General features: G+C 33.7%; 2 long non-coding RNA genes across 2 annotated transcripts in view; one reads left to right on the forward strand and one right to left on the reverse strand.

The window, feature by feature from the left end:
• Positions 1 to 2,117: 2,117 nt before the first annotated feature.
• On the reverse strand, positions 2,118 to 16,514 carry LOC118765755. The gene is made up of 2 exons (XR_005001626.1): positions 15,224 to 16,514; positions 2,118 to 2,885 (listed from the first exon to the last, which is right to left on the reverse strand). It is a non-coding gene; the product is annotated as an uncharacterized LOC118765755 (long non-coding RNA).
• LOC118765753 overlaps positions 4,928 to 18,723 on the forward strand; it is an 18,840-nt gene continuing 5,044 nt past the window's right edge. The window contains exons 1-2 of the long non-coding RNA XR_005001624.1: positions 4,928 to 5,098; positions 7,415 to 7,419. This is a non-coding gene — a long non-coding RNA (uncharacterized LOC118765753). The remainder of the gene's footprint in view (positions 5,099 to 7,414; positions 7,420 to 18,723) is intronic.

An 18,723-nucleotide genomic window follows, 5' to 3' on the forward strand; every position in this document is an offset into this window, starting at 1 on the left:
GCCAGTACCGCTTGACTGGCCCTCGTGCCGGTGGCAAGTAAAAGCACCCACTACACTCTCAGAGTGGTTGGCATTAGGAAGGGCATCCAGCTGTAGAAACTCTGCTAGATCAAGATTGGAGCCTGGTGCAGCCATCTGGTTCGCCAGTCCTCAATCAAATCATTCTACCCATGCTAGCATGGAAAGCGGACGTTAAACGATGATGGTGATGATAATGATACATACATAATGTATATATATATATACATGCATATATGTATATATATATATATACACACATATATGTATGTATGTATGTATATATACATACATACATATATATATATATGTATGCATGTATATATATACACATATATGTATATATATATATACATACATACATGCATGTATATATATATATATACATACATACATGTATGTATATATATATATATGTGTGTGTGTGTGTGTGTGAGGTGAAGGAAAGTGTTTATGTTGAGTTTTCTCCCCCTCTCAATGCGACACAATACGCCTGCAGGTACAGGGAAGAAAACTCGTATGGCAACATGATTCCCCTTCAGTATACTAAAAGTTAATGAAATGTAATGTCCCACCCTCTCTCTTTCCCTCTCTGTTTATGTGCATGAGCAAATTTCTCTATGTGTGTGTGAGAGGTGGTAAGGTGGTTATGTCAGTCATGTTCAGTTAATCTATTGTAATGTCTCTCTTTTGCTCGTAATGTCTCTCTGTATGGGTATATTTTTGTGTGCATTGTTTTTGTGTACATTTGCCTCCAGAGTGAAACAGTTCTGCCACCAAAATAAGTTCAGTGTCCAATCACCTGTGCCAAATCACCAGTGCAACCAGACAGCCGTTTCCTATCATCTTACTCTCAAGCATGGATGCTGTGTCAGTTCACCTGCACTCAGTCTACTTTCACTTTCACAATAGTACATTCAATGAATCAACAGTCAAATCAATAAATTATAACAAACAACTGAACAAATTTAACATGTATAATTTATTTATTTATCATTTATTCAATTTCTTTTTTTATTGAATGTCTAAAGTAATTTATTAACAATAATAAAATAACAATTTGACGCCACCAACAAACTATCCGCCTCACACTTGGCAAAAAAAAAAAAATGAGATGAAAGCATCTATGAACATTTTCTTATAGTAATTGTGTTTCAACAAATATTTATTTAAATGTCAATTAATTAAATAATTAACTTGTAATTTGTCCCTGTCTTAGTTTGTATGTATATATATATGCATGTGTGCATGTATGTGTGAGTATATTTGTTAGATTATTTGGCAAAATACACTATCACAGATATGTTCAAAATATAACTAAAGTAATAATAATAATAATGATAACAATAATAATGGTCTCTTAATAATAATAATAATAATAATAATGTTTTCTACTAGAGGCACAAGGCCTGAAATTTTAGGGGAGGGGTAAGTTGAGTTCATCAACCCCCAGCATTCAACTGGTACTCATTTCATCGACCCCCAAAAAGATGAAAGGCAAAGTTGACCTCAGAGGAATTTAAACACAGAAAATAGAGCCAGAAGAAATGCTGCTATCGATATGCTAATGCTTCTCCCAACTTGTTGCCTTTAATAATAATAATAAAAATAATAATAATAATAATAATAGTAATAATAATAATCATCTTTACATTGGCACGAGGCCTCACATTGAAAGGGAAAAATAAATGACATTGTTTTAACACTAATGTTTTCCTCCCCAAGGACATTAATGATAATATATGCAAAAATATTCTAGCTAATTGTAATTGAGTAATGAACTTGGTCCATTGAGAAATTACTGCTGCACTACAGGATCTACCACAATTATAAGGACGTTATATTTACAGACAGGCACAAAGCCAATTAGCATTGGGAAAAATCACCCTTTGGAACAAGTATTTTAATGGCATTTCAGACCCTAAAGGTATGGAAAGCAGAATTGGATATGAATTCAGTTATTATACAAAAGAAATTGAATTTTCTAAAGCATTTGTTCCAGGATTCTGCTGTTTAAATGTAAACTTCACTACTTTCATAATAATGTTCAAGTAGTTTTTTTTTGTCTCGGTTCAAGATTATTATTATTATTATTTTTTTTTTTTTAGGAAGAGGAGTTGATTAAACATACAAACATATCAATACCATTACATACATCTTGTTGGTATATATTTTATTGACTCCTGAAACGTTTGATTCAGATATTGTAAAGCAGACAAAATTGTCTTACTATTATCATTTTGTCCACATCCTGTACCCCAAAATAAATACGGATTCCTCACATTGCCACAAGGCTGCAGATTTATCAGAAGAGAGAGAGTTAATTTTTATTGGTGGATCCTGGTGAGATTGGAACCCAGAACATAAAACTAAATACAAATAGTATTCCTTTTATATTGATATTATCAGTTCCAATAACAGAGAGCCTCACATTTAAAATGGATGTTCATTTTTTATCTCGTTTTTGTATTTGGTTTGGAAGCATATTTTATTGTGTCTGAGGAGTGTCATTCTCTTTTATCAAAAACAGTAAAAGGAGAAGGGAATTAAAATATTCTAGATGTAGCTCACCAAAAGCTTACATATTACTTTAAAACATATGCCCCACTCTCATATAATATTGGTTTATTTTTATTCAGTACAAGATCAGTTTTTGAGAAGAATTATAATCAACTGAATCAGTATCTATGTAATACTCATCAAAATCGAACCTAGCAAGATATTAATTCATAATATAGCGATAAGACGTAGTCAAGCACTTGGTTGTTTTTATTACTATATTGCCCTTTATTTTTATAGAAAGAGAATTTCAAATTTATAGAGTCAGGGGAGCATATGAAATCATAATGTTTACATTTTCTTTAACCCTTTAAGCATTTAAACTGGTTTTGTGTCCAGACTGGCCAGATCTGGCCTCTTACACTTACCCTTCAATGTTATTCTAAAAATAAACACTCACGCCATTGAAATCTCAAAGTTACAAGGTAATGCATGGCTAATTCATATCGATGTGAATAAATAAACCTTAAACTTGACATAATAATCTGAATGCTGAAGAAAGACTTAAAGCTATGTAGGTGAAAAGAACTGAAATGGAGTTGAGCCAAAAATCAAAACCAATTTATGGAAATTAGCTTCTGTGCTACAGGAAGTTGGCACTAAATCCTTTAACCCTTTAGCACAAGGGTTCTCAACCATTTTTTTTTTTTACTTATGGCCCCCTTTGATTACTATTTTATTCTTGTTTCTTTACTGCCCACAAGGAGCTAAACACAGAGAGGACAAACAAGGACAGACAGACGGATTAAGTCGATTATATTGACCCCAGTGAATAACTGGTACTTATTTAATCGACCCCGAAAGGATGACAGGCAAAGTCGACCTAGGCAGAATTTGAACTCAACGTAACGACAGACGAAATACCTATTTCTTTACTACCCGCAAGGGGCTAAACACAGAGGGGACAAACAAGGACAGACAAATGGATTAAGTCGATTATATCGACCCCAGTGCGTAACTGGTACTTATTTAATCGACCCCGAAAGGATGACAGGCAAAGTCAACCTTGGCGGAATTTGAACTCAGAACGTAGCGGCAGACAAAATACTGCTAAGCATTTCACCCAGCGTACTAACGTTTCTGCCAGTTCGCCACCTTTGATTACTATTTTATTCTGGTGGACCACTATAACCATTCGATGTTTAAAAACTAGTTTTATAGAAACTTCTCCCAAAATCCCTATTTTGTTTTGCACACATTAATTGGTGTGGGTTGAACTCAGTAAAGTGTTAGAGAAAGAAACCTAGCAGTTTCTTGCAATAAATACCAATACATACATCTAAGGAATAATTTTTCAGGAGCCCTTAAAATACTATTGTAGATCTGCAATTTACTATTTTGTCATGTGGACCCCCCAAAAATCTTATATGGACCCGGTTGAGAACCACTGCTTTAACATTTAATCTGGTCATATCCAGCCAATAAATATTCTTTTCTTTATGTTCAAATCAGTCAGATCTTGCTTTTCACACCTACCCTGCAATGTCATTCTAAATATAAACAATTGCATCACTGAAGTATTATCAAACTTATGAAATAAGCTATGATTAATTCAAACCAATGTGAATGAATAAGCTGAGTGGTCTGGATGCTAAAGGGTTAGATATTTATAACCACAAATAAAGATTAGAAATGTAATATCTAAATTTTGAAAAGGCTGTTTAACATTTTCATCATTGAAATATATAACGAAGAAAAAAAAATTAAGATCAACACAAAATAAGTTTCTCATAGGAATTATCATATTACCATTTTATGTAACAGTTACTTCAATTTTTGGAAGTGGTTCACAACTCCACCCACCCATCCATTTACACATGTGTATAAACATACATTCGCTTGATATGTATTTTTTTTTTTTGTTAGCAATGTTTAAAATAATTTCTCTATCATTTTGAAAGCAACATCACTAGTTATATCTGAAAGCAGGATATATATATATATATACATACATATATGTCTCTCTCTCTATATATATATACATATATACACTGAGGATCATCTGTAGGAAATTTGATTTTATGTTTGTGTGTGTGTACATATATATGTACAAAGAGAAAGAAAGTCACATGGAAATCCAATACATCCAATCAATGCTTAAATATGTTTTCTCTTTATACTATGAACCAATTTTTATTTTAAAAGTTTCATATTTATGATGTATGCTTTCATTTCATATATTTTCAAAAGAATCTTATAACTTAATGACTTTCATACACACACATATATCGCCAGTTTCTCTCGTTTAAAAAAACCCACTTTTTTCTTAAAAAATGTCTATATTGTAAATTTTCTTACAAACAAATGTATAAAGTTTCACTGATATAAACTCTTTAAGACATAGCTTCGGTTGAATTCAGCCAATTGAGTTATTATAGAGGATAATGTTTTCATGTGGTTCAAATGCATTCATTTAATTAAATTAGTTATTGAGTTGAATTGAAACCCCTTTTTGGCATTACAGATTTGTTTTGATCAATAGTAATTTGAAAGCCATCAAAAGAATCTCCAAATAATTCATGTCTACTGGAATAAAAAAAAAATGTTGGCAGAAAGGTTTTTTTTAACTGATCTCTCAATATAAAGTTATATATATATATATATATATATATATGTAGAAGGTTGAAAAGGAACACACGAGTTGATATATAGGGGGGAAAAAAAGTCAAGATAGAAAATGCTAAAATAATTTTATAAAAAACATTTCAGGCCTTGACAACAGAGGCCTGCGTCATTATTTTTTGTCACTACCTCCGCGTGAGGTCGAGGCCCGGAATGTTTTTATAAAATTATTTTAGCATTTTCTATCTTGACTTTTTTCCCCATATATATATATATAATATATATATATATATTATATATATATATTGTCAGTTACTTTATAAAGGTAAAAGTGATTTGTTAAAAATTAAATTTTCTTTAATTTTTAAAAATTTAATTTTTAGCCAATCACTGACGATTATTGAATATCATTTCAAAGTTGTTTTGTTTAACTGTTTGCCTGTCCTGTGTATCACATGTGATATATAGGACACATGTTTCCTTGGCATTCCTGCATCACATGTGATATCCAATCCCAATATTGTTTTTCAATCACCAGAGTAACTTGGGTCTTATGAAAGGGAAGTTTTATATTATGTAGAATGCATGAGACAAGGGTTAACTAAAAGTCTGACAACAAGCATAGACAAACTTTTTGGACAAACAAGCACAGACAAATTTTGACCAAAAGCATCCTTTTCAACCAATTCTCTTTTTATATTCTGACAGGAATGGCAAGGAAAAAAAAATTTTTTTTTTCTCTGAAGGCTCCAAATGTAATTAAGAAAAGATGTGAAAAGTACCAAAATTTTTGTTAGGGATATAACCGCAAGTAAATCCAAAGATTCAGTTTTCAAGAAAAAACAGTAATGATAATTACTGTTGTATTATATTGTCACCAGCTCTTCATTGTGTACTTACAGAAATGCAACACAGAATTTTGTCAGTGAACAGGTCACAGTCTCAAAGCGACGAAAATATTTTGACAAATTAAATTTAAATGTTGAAGTGAATCTAACGGTTTTTGTGTGTTTCTTAAATGGCCTATAAACACCTTCCACGCTGTAATTGTTTTTGTTCCACCACACAATCTCAGATCAGGTCACTTGCTATGCAAGTACATCTCCGTAAACAGCAATGATAATTATTCTGATATTAACTCTTTTACTGCAGAAAATAGATATATCCACTGAAAATTTCGTTACCTTCAACTGTGGAAAGCAGTTTTACATATCAAACTATCTTTTGTTGAGAAATGTCATATTTGAAACTATTTTCTGTTGAGCTACGTCAAGTTTATTGAGGTTATGTGACTTTCAGAAAACATCATTTGTATTTTTTTTATTGATATTCAATAGCATAACTGGAATCTGTATGGAATTTAATTTTTTAGTTAAAAGGTTAAAATGAAAGTTAAAAACAAATCTCTAAGGATTTAACAAGTGGTTGTGTCACATGAATAGATTTTATATTTTGAAATTTTATCTGTATTTCCTCACAAACATGTGCACATATTTAATATGTGTGAGGGTGTGTGTGTGAAAAACACTCCATTGTGTTGGATCACCAATAAAGAGGACATTTTGATTTAGTACCTCTTCAAATTATTGACACAGAAAAGGATAATGAACTCAGTAGACTTGGTTAACTAATCTGTTATCAGTTTTAAAACACTGCTGCTGTTTGCACCAACAATTAGTTGTTGCAATGTTATGTGGAAAAAAAAAAAATCCACTTGGAAGCTAAGTGTTTTGAGTAAGTACACAATTAAGAGCTGATGACAATATAATACAACAGCCATACATTCATCCAATTGTTCAGTATTCAATCAACTCAACAATAATGTACTGAGAGGGAAAGACAGCCAAGATAGTTATCAATGCACAATACAATCACAGGATTAATTGAAATCAAGTGGAGATAGAAATCCAAAATAACAACAACAATAACAACAATACTTTCTATTATAGACACAAGGCCTGAAATTTTGGGAAAAGAGGCTAGTCATTTACGTCAATCGCCAGTGCTCAAATGGTATTGCTTTTATTGGCCCTGAAAGGATGAAAGAGAAAGTTGGCTTTGGTGGAATTTGAACTCAGAATATAAAGATGGATGAAATGTTGAATAATTATAATAATAATAATAATAATTATTATAATTATAATAATAATAATAATAATAATAATCCTTTCTATTATAGGCACAAGGCCTAAAACTTTGGAGGAGGTGGCTATTTGATTTTATCAACCCTGGCATTTCACTGGTACTTAATTTATCAGCCCTGAAAGGATGAAAGGTAAAGTTGACCTTGGCAGAATTTGAACTCAGAACATAGCAACAGGCGAAATACTGCTAAGCAGATCATCCAACATGTTAACAATTCTGCCAGCTCACTGTCTTAAAATAATAATAATAATAATAATAATAATATTAATAAATATAATGGTTTCAAATTTTGGCACAGGGCAACCCAAGTGTTCAACTGGTACTTACTTTATCCACCCTGAAAGGATGAAAGGCAAAAATCGATCTCGGTGGAATTTGGACTCAGAACATAAAGATGGATGAAATACAAAATATTATATTATAAAAGAGAAGCAGATCTTCGTCTCTCTGTCTGCCACAACATCTGTTAGAGGGAGGGAAAGGGTAGGAATCAAAATATACATTATAATGTATCTTTAGAAGAAGGAGTAGGAGAAAAAGTTGTTAAGAGAGAAATACAGGGAGAGAGAGAGAGAGAGAGAGAGTGTATGAAAGACAGGTAGTTTCCACTATAGTAACTAATAAGTTTTGATTAAAAACTTGAGAATTTTAAGTGTAACTCTGTCAACACAATGCTACATAGCTTTAAAAAACACTTTCATTATATAACAGTATAGTTGTCTTTTGGTTGTTTGTGTGTGTAAGATAGAATAAAAATTTGTTGCAAGAAAAAAAATTATTGTTGTTGAGAGAGAGAGAGAGAAAGTGTGTGTGTAAAAGGTTGATAGAATGTTGTCACCATAGTAACTAACAAGACTTTCGCTATATAACAGTTTATTATTAAAAGAAGATATGTGCATGATTAACAGGTATTTTTACCGTCAGCATAGTGATGGGTAAAAACCTTAGTAGTAATAATAATCCTTTCTACTATAGGCACAAGGCCTGAAATTTTAGGGGAGGAGACTAGTCAATTACATTGACCCCCAGTGTTTCATTGGTACTTAATTTATCCATCCCAAAAGGATGAAAGGCAAAGTCGACCTCGGTGGAATTTGAACTCAGAATGTAGTGACAAGTGAAATACCACCAAGCATTTCATCCAGCATGCTAACTATTCTGCTAGGTTGTCACCTTAGTAGTAGTGGTGGTAGTAGTAGTAGTAGTAGTAGTAGTAGTGATAATAATGATAATAATAATGAGCACTCAGAGAGAACAAACCTCTGCCAAGGCAACACCAATGTCCTCCCAATGATTAGGCAGAGATGTTTTTTAAAATGAGAATATCTGAAATAAACTCTACTGCTCTCACAAACGAGAATACTAAAAATGAACTCAACCACTCTCAAAAATTAAGTAAAAAAGCCTGAAAAATAATCCAGAATCCTTGTCCGGTACCTTGGTTTATCCCAATGGTAGTCATGAAATGTGAGGGTGGCTGTAGAAAATTTAGTACAGTAATAGATAGTTTATCCTTATCTAATACAAGTCAAAGTTAACAAATTCACCATTCCAAAAGGGGAGATAATTGAGAAAGACTTGAAAGTTAATGTAAGATCGTAATCATGTAAAGAAAAGTAAATATAACAAAAAATTATCCAGAATCCTTGTCCAGTCCTGGATCAACCCCAAAATCTAATCACTTCGTGCCAGTCATGAGGCCAAACAGTCTTGAAAGTTTCATCCGAATCCATCCAGCAGCTCTTGAGATATCTTGTCCACAGACAGACAGATAAATGCAACTGAAAACAATACCCCTGCCTTTGCTAAGGCAGAGGTAATAATAATAGTAGTAGTAAAAAAAAAGACATGTAAACACTTCCATATAGTTTAAACATCAGTTTTCCTTTTTTAAAGTCATACTTGTTTCAGGACAGAGGTTTTATAGGACACTTTGTCAGTAGAATTTCTATTGCTTTCTAAGTAAGCTTGAGATAGTAAGAATGTTATGCAAGCAGAGTTGAGAAACAAAATTGGAGACATTTATGCCTTTAATGTGAATGATGTGAGGTGGGATGGGAAGCATTAATAATATTGGAGAGAGAGGAAGACCGTTACAACTGGGAATAGAGACTGGTTTGTGAATGTAGTTTACCACTTTCTTCCTAATGGCTGGCACTTGCTGCTATTTTGAACAAAAGTCATATAAAAGAAATTTAAAACAACTCCCAAAGCATGCAATAAGACAAATAATTTCATAAAGATTTGAAGGAGGGACTGTTTGTGACTGATGTTACGATGGCGGAAATGATAAGAGAGATAGGAAGACTAGATTAAATTTTTAAAAATTAAATAAGTTTGAAATTCTGTGACGTTGCTTTCCCCTCTAATGAAGTGATCTACTTGAAACATGAGACTTCTTCATCACAGCAAGAATTTTTTCCCATTGTTTAAAATATTTCTATTCTTTAGATTTGTTGTTGTTATGACCTTAAGCACTCTCGTCATTGGTGACGAGGACCACAATAGCAACATCAGCACCTTCACCATAACAGGCAATGGTGATACCATTACTGACGCCACCACCACTTCCAGTGATGCCAATACCAGCAGTCCCAGCTCCAACAACAATGTCAGTGGCAGCAGCAACAACAACAACAACAACACCAGCACAGCTCACGGAGATACATTAGATGTATCCAACCATAGATCCTCCTTCAGAGTTCTGGAAAGGAGATATGTAACATCACTGGCCAGCCACGTCTGGTAACTAAGAGATGACAGGATTCCAAACTCAATATCACGGAAATCCTTGAGAACCCAGATCCCTACATCAATGGGAAGAAACGGTGCAAGTAATTGATAGCTGAATGGGCGAGAACCCTAAAGACTTAATAGAACCAAGAAACATCCTTAACTCCAGAATGGAAATTTTTGGAGCCCACAAGATGGTGGCACAGCTGGACGTTGATAGCCAATAGCAAAAGGGAGATAATTCCCAATTTTTAACCTTTGAGTAGTGAGGCATTTCCCCATCCATATTTTTAAGAGGTCATGGGCCAACTGGATTTTGGGATTTGATGATACACCATGAAGCTAAATCCTTTATGGACGGGAAACCTAAGGAAATCCCATAAACCGGCTTTTCCCATTATAATATATACTGCTCTACATTTGAGAGTGTGCTGCTTCTTTTGGACTTACGTTTTTCACAAACAGTATATATATATATATATATATATATCCAGACAGTTAGGTGATACAAAAAAAAGACAGCGAGGTTGTTACCAGTGCCGCTGGACTGGCTCCTGTGCAGGTGGCATGTAAAAAAACACCTTTTGAGCATGGTTGTTGCCAGTACCACCTGACTGACCCCCGTGCCAGTGGCATGTAAAAGCACCCACTACACTCTCGGAGTGGTTGGTGTTAGGAAGGGCATCCAGCTGTAGAAACTCTGCCAGATCATATACGTATATTGCATATATATATATATATATATATATATAAGGTTTTTATTACCACGCTGGCTACCTAATAAAATTATTATTGATTTTACCCTTTAATATCAAAAATATACCTTATGTATTTATATGTTTCTTATATATACGTATTTTTATATATTTATTATTCTAGGTTTTATAATGTATAAAAAAAAATTTTTTTTAGACGATGAAGTATTAATTTTTTAATTTTTTATATTGCAATAGACTGTACTCACTTTTTTCTATATGCTTTATTAAATGAAATATTGTTTCATCTTCTGTGATTTTGTGCATCAGTGTTCTATGTATAAGAAAAAGCACTATGTTTCTTTATATGTGATTAAATATTCGAGATGTGATATGTTAACTGGATGACCTTAAATTTGTTGCTTGTTCTACAACCAAAGTTTGTTACATATATATATATATACACATATATATATACATATATATACATATGTACATATACATATTTATATATATATACATATATATACACACAAATTTATATATATATATATATATAGACATACATAAATATATATATATACACATATACCTACATACATATATATACACATACATAAATACAAATACATATATATATATACATACATAAATACATATACATATATATACACATGTATATATACATATATATATAAATATATATGTTGGATTTGCAAACCTCTGGCATACACTGCATTGAAAGCTGTGCACAGGCATATAGGCAGAATAGTTGGTAGAGGTTTTTTTTCCATGCGTTCGCAGATGAGATTTGAGGCCAGCAAAAGACAGGCATGGTCTGTCACAGACTGTGCACACAAAAGTGTCATTGTCATTCACCTTCTCGATCGTAACATTCTTCCTTAGATCTCTTTTGAGTATTACTTGTGTTATCCTGGTCTCTTCAAATGCTTTCACTCCACTCCACACCTTTGTTCGCCATCCAACTCGATCTGAAACAAGGGTTTCTATATCTTCTGGAACCATTCTAAGTGATTTCATAGTAGTCCTTATGCCGTCCTTAAACCCTTTTTTAGGTTTACACTGATAGTGTTTCCCCTTTACAAGCTCACCATAAAACAGCTGTTTTGGCATATATATATATATATATATTTATGTGTATATATATATGTGTGTGTGTGTGTGTATTTATATATATGTATATATATATATATGTGTGTGTGTGTGTATGTATGTATGTATATATATACATATATATGTATATATATGCCATTTGAACAATATGGCCACACCATCTCAATTGGTTTCTTAAAATCATAGCTTTGAATTAAAATCTTCTATGAAACCTTAGTCACAATTTATGTTCTTAACACTAGCTGAATGGTAACTAAATTATTTTACTAAATTGTTTGTTATATCTAAAGTAACTGAAAGAAACATAGAGCATCTCAAAATAAATACCGTAACGAAAGGGGTAAGTGTTTAATTGCATTCTTTCATCTTATATGAGTTGAAATCCTATTCAGGTTAATTTTGCCATCCATCAGTTTAGGGTTGATAAAATATATACAAGTGAAGTACTGGGGTTGACACTTCTGTCCTCCACAATTTTCTGGTTTTGCGTCTGTGTTATAAATAAATATTATTATTGTTAAACTTGGGGATTGTCGTATTTTACTAATTAAACACAAGCACTATATACTTGGTCTTCACTTTAGATTTATTATTATTATTTTAGTGTCTTTTATCACACATCCTATGACCTCATTAGTGACTCACTATTCCACCTGTCTTCTCTTGTTCTGCTTATTCCATTTTGTCTCTGATTTGGTCACAGGATGTGTGATGAAAGAGCTTTGACAAAGACACTAAAATAATAATAATAATAATTATAATTATAATAGTATAACAATATCTGTTTCAACACATGATTTCACATCCGGAATCTTCCAAAACAAACACACACATGTAATTATTATTATTATTATGACTATTATTATTGTTGTTGTTGTTATTATTATTAAGTTGGTGATTTGGCAGAATCATTAACACATTAGCTTTTCATCTTTATGGTCTTAACAAAATAAAGTACCAGTCATGTACTGGGATTAATGTAATTGTCTTACCCCTCTCTCCTAAAACTACTGGGCTTGTGCCAAAATTTCAGACCATTATTATTTATTATTATTACTATTATTCTTTTCTACTCTAGGAATAAGTCCTGAAGTTTTGGGAGAAGGGGCCAGTCAATTAGAGATCGACCCCAGTACATAGGATGAAAATTAAAATCGACCTTGGTGGAATTTGAACTCAGAACGTAGCGGCAGACGAAATATCGCTAAGCATTTCATCTGGCGTGCTAATGTTTCAGCCGGCTTGCCGTCTTTTTATTATTATTATTATTGTTATTATTATTATTAAGGTGGTGAGCTGGTAGAATAGTTAGCACATTGCGCGAAATGCTTTGCCGTATTTTGTCTGTCTTTATGTTCTGAGTTCAAATTCTGCTGAGGTTGACTTTGCCTGTCATCCTTTTGGGGTTGATAAATTAAAGTATCAGTGAAACACTGGAGTCAATGAAATTGATCAGCCCCCGCCTCCAAAATTTCAGGCCTTGTGCCTATAGTAGAAAGGATTATGTTATTATTATTATTATTATTATTATTGAAGATGACTGAAAAAGCATCCAAGCTGCACTTTTGAGCTATCAGTCAATCACCACACACACACATACACACACAGATTTTCCCTAATAAAATTCTGGAGACATATGAAAAATAATATTTAATCATAAGTACTTATTATTAATATTATTATTAGAGTTATTCTGCTGAGGTTCACTTTGCCTTTCATCCTTCCAGTCTCAATAAAATAAGTACCAGTTGAGTACTGGGGTTCATGCAATCAACTTACCCCCTCACACAAAATTGCTAGCCTTGAGCCAAAATTTGAAACCAATACTATTATTAGTGTTAACAATAATGGTGATGACATCATATTTATTATTAACCCTTTAGCATTTAAACCGGTCATATCCAGCCCAAATATTCAACCTGTTTTACGTTCAAACTGGCCATATCTAGCCTCTCACACCTACCCTATAATGTCATTCTAAAAATAAACAATCACATTACTGAAACCTCAAAGCTGTAAGATAATGTATTATTAATACAAAATGATATGAATAAATAAGCATAGCATTTAACAGAGTAATTTGAACACTTATGATACGATAAACGTCACCCATTTCAAGCCTAGCCAGGCTCATGGGCCCGGTTTCCCAGTTTCTGTGGTGTATGTGTTCCCCCCAGCTGGACGGGACGCCAGAAACGGGAAGAGAGAGTGAGAGAAAGTTGTGGCGAAAGAGTACAACAGGGGTCGCCACCAACCCCTGCTGGAGCCTCATGGAACTTTTAGGTGTTTTAGCTCAATAAACACACACAATGCCCGGTCTGGGATTCGAAACCGCGATCCTCCGACTGCAAGTCTGCTGCCCTAACCACTGGGCCATTGCACTTCCAATCTGAACACTTAAGTTTTAAAAATGATTATGTATTTCCTTAGTGATATCAGATTTATGTTACATCATACAACATGTGGCGTTCATAATCCAAGTCAGGTGTTTTATCCAATCAATAACTTTAAGACTATGATTCAACAAGTGGCTAAAGACCAACTTAGTACAGAATGACATGGGAAGGATTAAAAATGATCCAAGGATCCTTATGATATAAAGAATAACAGATTAACAGAGAATACACATTTTGATTGTACAGTTGTTCAAAATAATATTTAACTGCTGTCTTGGATTTCAAATACGCAAATGACTGTAAGTTAAGAAGCTTGCTTTGCAATCATGTGGTTTTGGGTTCAGTCCCACAGCACAGCACTTTGGTCAAGTGTCTTCAATTAGGACAATAGATGTCCTGTGAGTGAATTTGGTAAATGGAAACTGCAGAAAAACTATCTATCTATTTATCTATATAATAAAATGGAAAATATTTTGGTTAACATGTGTAACGGGGAATAAATAATACCTAAAGATTTCAAATTTCCTTGTTATACAAATAATTCAGTAAATAATACTTCCATAATTCTCAATTTTGATATGTATTTTGAACTAACATACAGCAGCAACTGAGACTACATATTGGATTGTAATAATGGAATAAGCAAATGTGCATCAAGAGGAGACAACTGGGATTTACCCTAACTACCAACATATGCATATGTGTGTGTGTGTGTTTGCGTTTGTTCCTCCACTGCTTGACAATTGGTATTGGTTTCTCTATGTTCCCAGAAGTTAGCAGTTCAGCAAAAGAAACTAATAGGATAAGTACCAGATTTAATAAGTACTGGGCATGATTTGTCCAACTAAATCCTACGAGCTAATGAGTACCCCAGCATGGCTGCAGTCCAATGACTGAAACAAGTAAAGGAAAGAAAGAAGCACGTTTAGATTTATATTGATGCTGTCATAGAAATATAAAGAGGAGTCGTGGAATTTAAACTTTTAGCATTTACACTGGCCATATGAGGGCTCAGTAGTCTACCTGTTCTATGGTTAAAATGGCTAGATCCTATCTCTCACACTTACCCAACAAAGTTATTCTAAAAATAAACGATCACATTGAAATAACCAAGCTATGAGATAATGCGTAATTAATTCAAAAACAATGTAAATAAATAAGCGTTACATATGACAGAGAAATCTGAACGCTAAAGGGTCAAGACATGCCAAATGTTAACGGTTTCTATTATTGGGACAAAATTAAACATTTTTGGAAGAGAACATAGTTGATTAAAATGACCCCAGTATCTGACTGGTACATTGTTTTATCAATCCAGGAAGTGGGAAAGGGTAAGTTGATCTCAGTGGTATTTGGAATCATGTGCCACATGATAGTAAAACTAAGTGCTGCAGTAGTTTTAAAACTAGAACTGGCAAAATCTACTGCTCAGGATGAAATACCGAAGCAATAATTATCAAGCATTATGACAACTGATTAAGCAAAAATAACGAGTGTAATACCTTTCATGTGGTGTATAATGATTTATGTTGGCTTAACCCTTTTGTTACCATATCCCTATTGAAAAACACTGTCTTTGTTTCAATTAATTCTGAAAATAATGAAGATTTCAGTAAAATGACTGTTGTTATTAAATCAGGGTTTGGACCATAAATTAACATAAAATTTTGATTGGAAGGTTTTAATTTAGTTCGCTTTAGGAGTAGTCTTGGGTGGTCTGGTATCAGAAGGGTTAAGGCAGTAGAGAAAGTGGTGGAGGTCAATAGTGAAGTCCAGTAATATGCTTGGTATTTATTTTATCAAACCAACAGACATTGAAAGTAAATCAGCATTCTTGTGACTTGAACTGAGAACAGAAGAGAATGGAACTAAACACTGACAGCCATTTAATTCGGTAGTCTACAGTTCCAACCATGCCATGGCTTTATTTTTACTTTTGTTATTGTAAATTTAAAAGCTTCTCTTGGTTGTTGACAGATAAATCATCAACATCATTAGAGACACTAAATTGACAAACTAAGATTTAATTGACTATTTCAGGTCAAAAAGCCAGCCAGATTTAATTTCATTAATTACACCAGGAGACAGTAATTCATAAATTTTTAATAATCCATTCTAATTGTTTCCCACATATTTATGAATAGTGTAAGTCCTGCAATTAAATAGTATTTAATTTAATCATGTATAAGTACTACTGTGTTTGCTTATAGGACAACTGATATATATATTATATTACACTATATATATATGTGTGTGTGTGTGTATATATATATATTGAGTCAAGTATGTCAACATCAACATCACAATAAAAATCAAATGGAAATTGTAGTTATGATACCCGTGCCGGTGGCACGTAAAAAGCACCATCCGAACGTAGCTGATGCCAGCACCGCCTAACTGGCGTCTGTGTCGGTGACATGTAAAAAGCACCAACCGATTGTGGCCATTTGCCAGCCTCCTCTGGCCCCTGTGCCGGTGGCACATAAAAATCACCCACTACACTCATGGAGTGGTTGGTGTTAGAAATACATACATCATCATCATCATTGTGATAGGGATAACACATACATTATCATCATCATCATTGTTTAACGTCTGCTTTCCATGCTGGCATGGGTTGGACGGTTTCACTGAGGACTGGTGAGCCAGATGGCTGCACCAGGCTCAATCTGATCTGGCAGAGTTTCTACAGCTGGATGCCCTTCCTAATGCCAACCACTCTGAGAGTGTAGTGTATACATGTGTTGTGTATATATATACATAAAACAGTTGTCTTTCATTACAAGTTACATGCTGTTGTGAAATGTGAAATTTGTCATGTAAATGTGTGTAATGATTTTAAATGTAATCTCAGCCACAGAGCACAAGCATCAGTTTGACAGTCAGATAAAACAGATGACAACAGCAATGGAAGCACACTTGGTTTACCAAATAAAGCCTTTGAAAAATATTTTGTTATCTATACAACAATTTATTCATTAATTTCTTTTCTTTTTTCTTTTATATTTTTATCCAATGGACTCATGAGCAACGACTCTTCTATGGTTACGATGATGATAACTGATACAAGTGCTGCTGTTACTATGACAACTATTACAGATGAACAGAGAACCTTCTTTATGGTAAGCTCTACAATGTTGTTATGGGGTTTCATTCTGCTTGGTTTTTATGTTGCCAGCAGGAGTTATATCTTTTGTATGAAAATGAAGGAATAAACACACACAAATATAGATAAACAGAATCAGATAAAAATCTTCCCGGTAATTCCCACCATAAAATAATGGATAAAATTTTACACCCAAAATTATTTAATATTATTCTATCTGATTTGCAAACTCAGATGAAGCGATCACATTGGTATTGCACTTTTCAAAATATATTTCTACAAACATCTGTCAACATATTCCATCATGTAATACTTTCACTGATAGCCTTAACTCACATGGAATCTAAATTAAAAAAAAACGAAAAAAGAAACAAAAAAAATGCTTTCATCCAGTAATTATTGATAACTCATATGCAACAAAGTGGAGTCGTGTGGCTTAGTTTTTAGGGTGGTAGCATCATGATCGTAAGGTTGTGGTTTCGATTCCTGGACTGGGCGACGTGTTGTGTTCTTGAGCAAAACACTTCATTTCACGTTGCTCCAGTCCACTCAGCTGGCAAAAATGAGTAACGCTGTGATGGACTGGAGTCCCGTCCAGCTGGGGAACACATACGCCATGGAAACCGGGAATCCGGGCCCAAGAGCCTGGCTAGGCTTTAAAAGGGTGCATTTATTTTTATATGCAACAAAACATCAGAATCCTCTGTAAACTTTATCATGCCATGACATTTTCAATACATTTATGACATATAGCATCCTTCCAGAAGAGAAAGCAATATTGCTGATGCTTTTATCAGAATTGGCCAGATTTTACATTTTTTTTCTATTCTTCAAATTCATACTCATCTTTGCAACCATGGCAGCCACCAATTTAGTCAATATGTACAACTGCAGATATGTAAAGATTGTACCTCTGTTAAGCCAGTTTCATCCCCACCCCAATTTGCTAAAGTAATAAGTTTTTATTCAACTACAGGAAATATTATCAATTGACTTTATGGGGCCAAAGGAAAAGTACAAAAAAAATAAGTACATTTTGGAAGATGGAAACTGAAAGAAGCCTGGTGCATGTGTGTGTGTTTTTATGCTTGTCCCATGCCACCACTCAACAACTTGGTGTTGGTTAGTTTATAGCCCTATAATTTAGAGGTTCAGCAAAAAGAGACCAATAGAATAAGTAATGGACTTACTGTAAGTACTGGGTTTGATTTGTTTGGCTGAGCCCTTCAAAGACAGTGCCCCAAAGTCCATCCCCTCCTCATCATGGTGGGGACGCTGGCAACGGGTAGTGTCAGAGCTATGCCGTCGGGAACTTCAGTTCCTGGTAGGGCCACCCAAGGCGGATTGGTCTGACACCGAGTGGTATTAGGGCCAC

Source organism: Octopus sinensis, linkage group LG13, assembly GCF_006345805.1.
Source record: "Octopus sinensis linkage group LG13, ASM634580v1, whole genome shotgun sequence".
Classification (NCBI taxonomy): domain Eukaryota; kingdom Metazoa; phylum Mollusca; class Cephalopoda; order Octopoda; family Octopodidae; genus Octopus; species Octopus sinensis.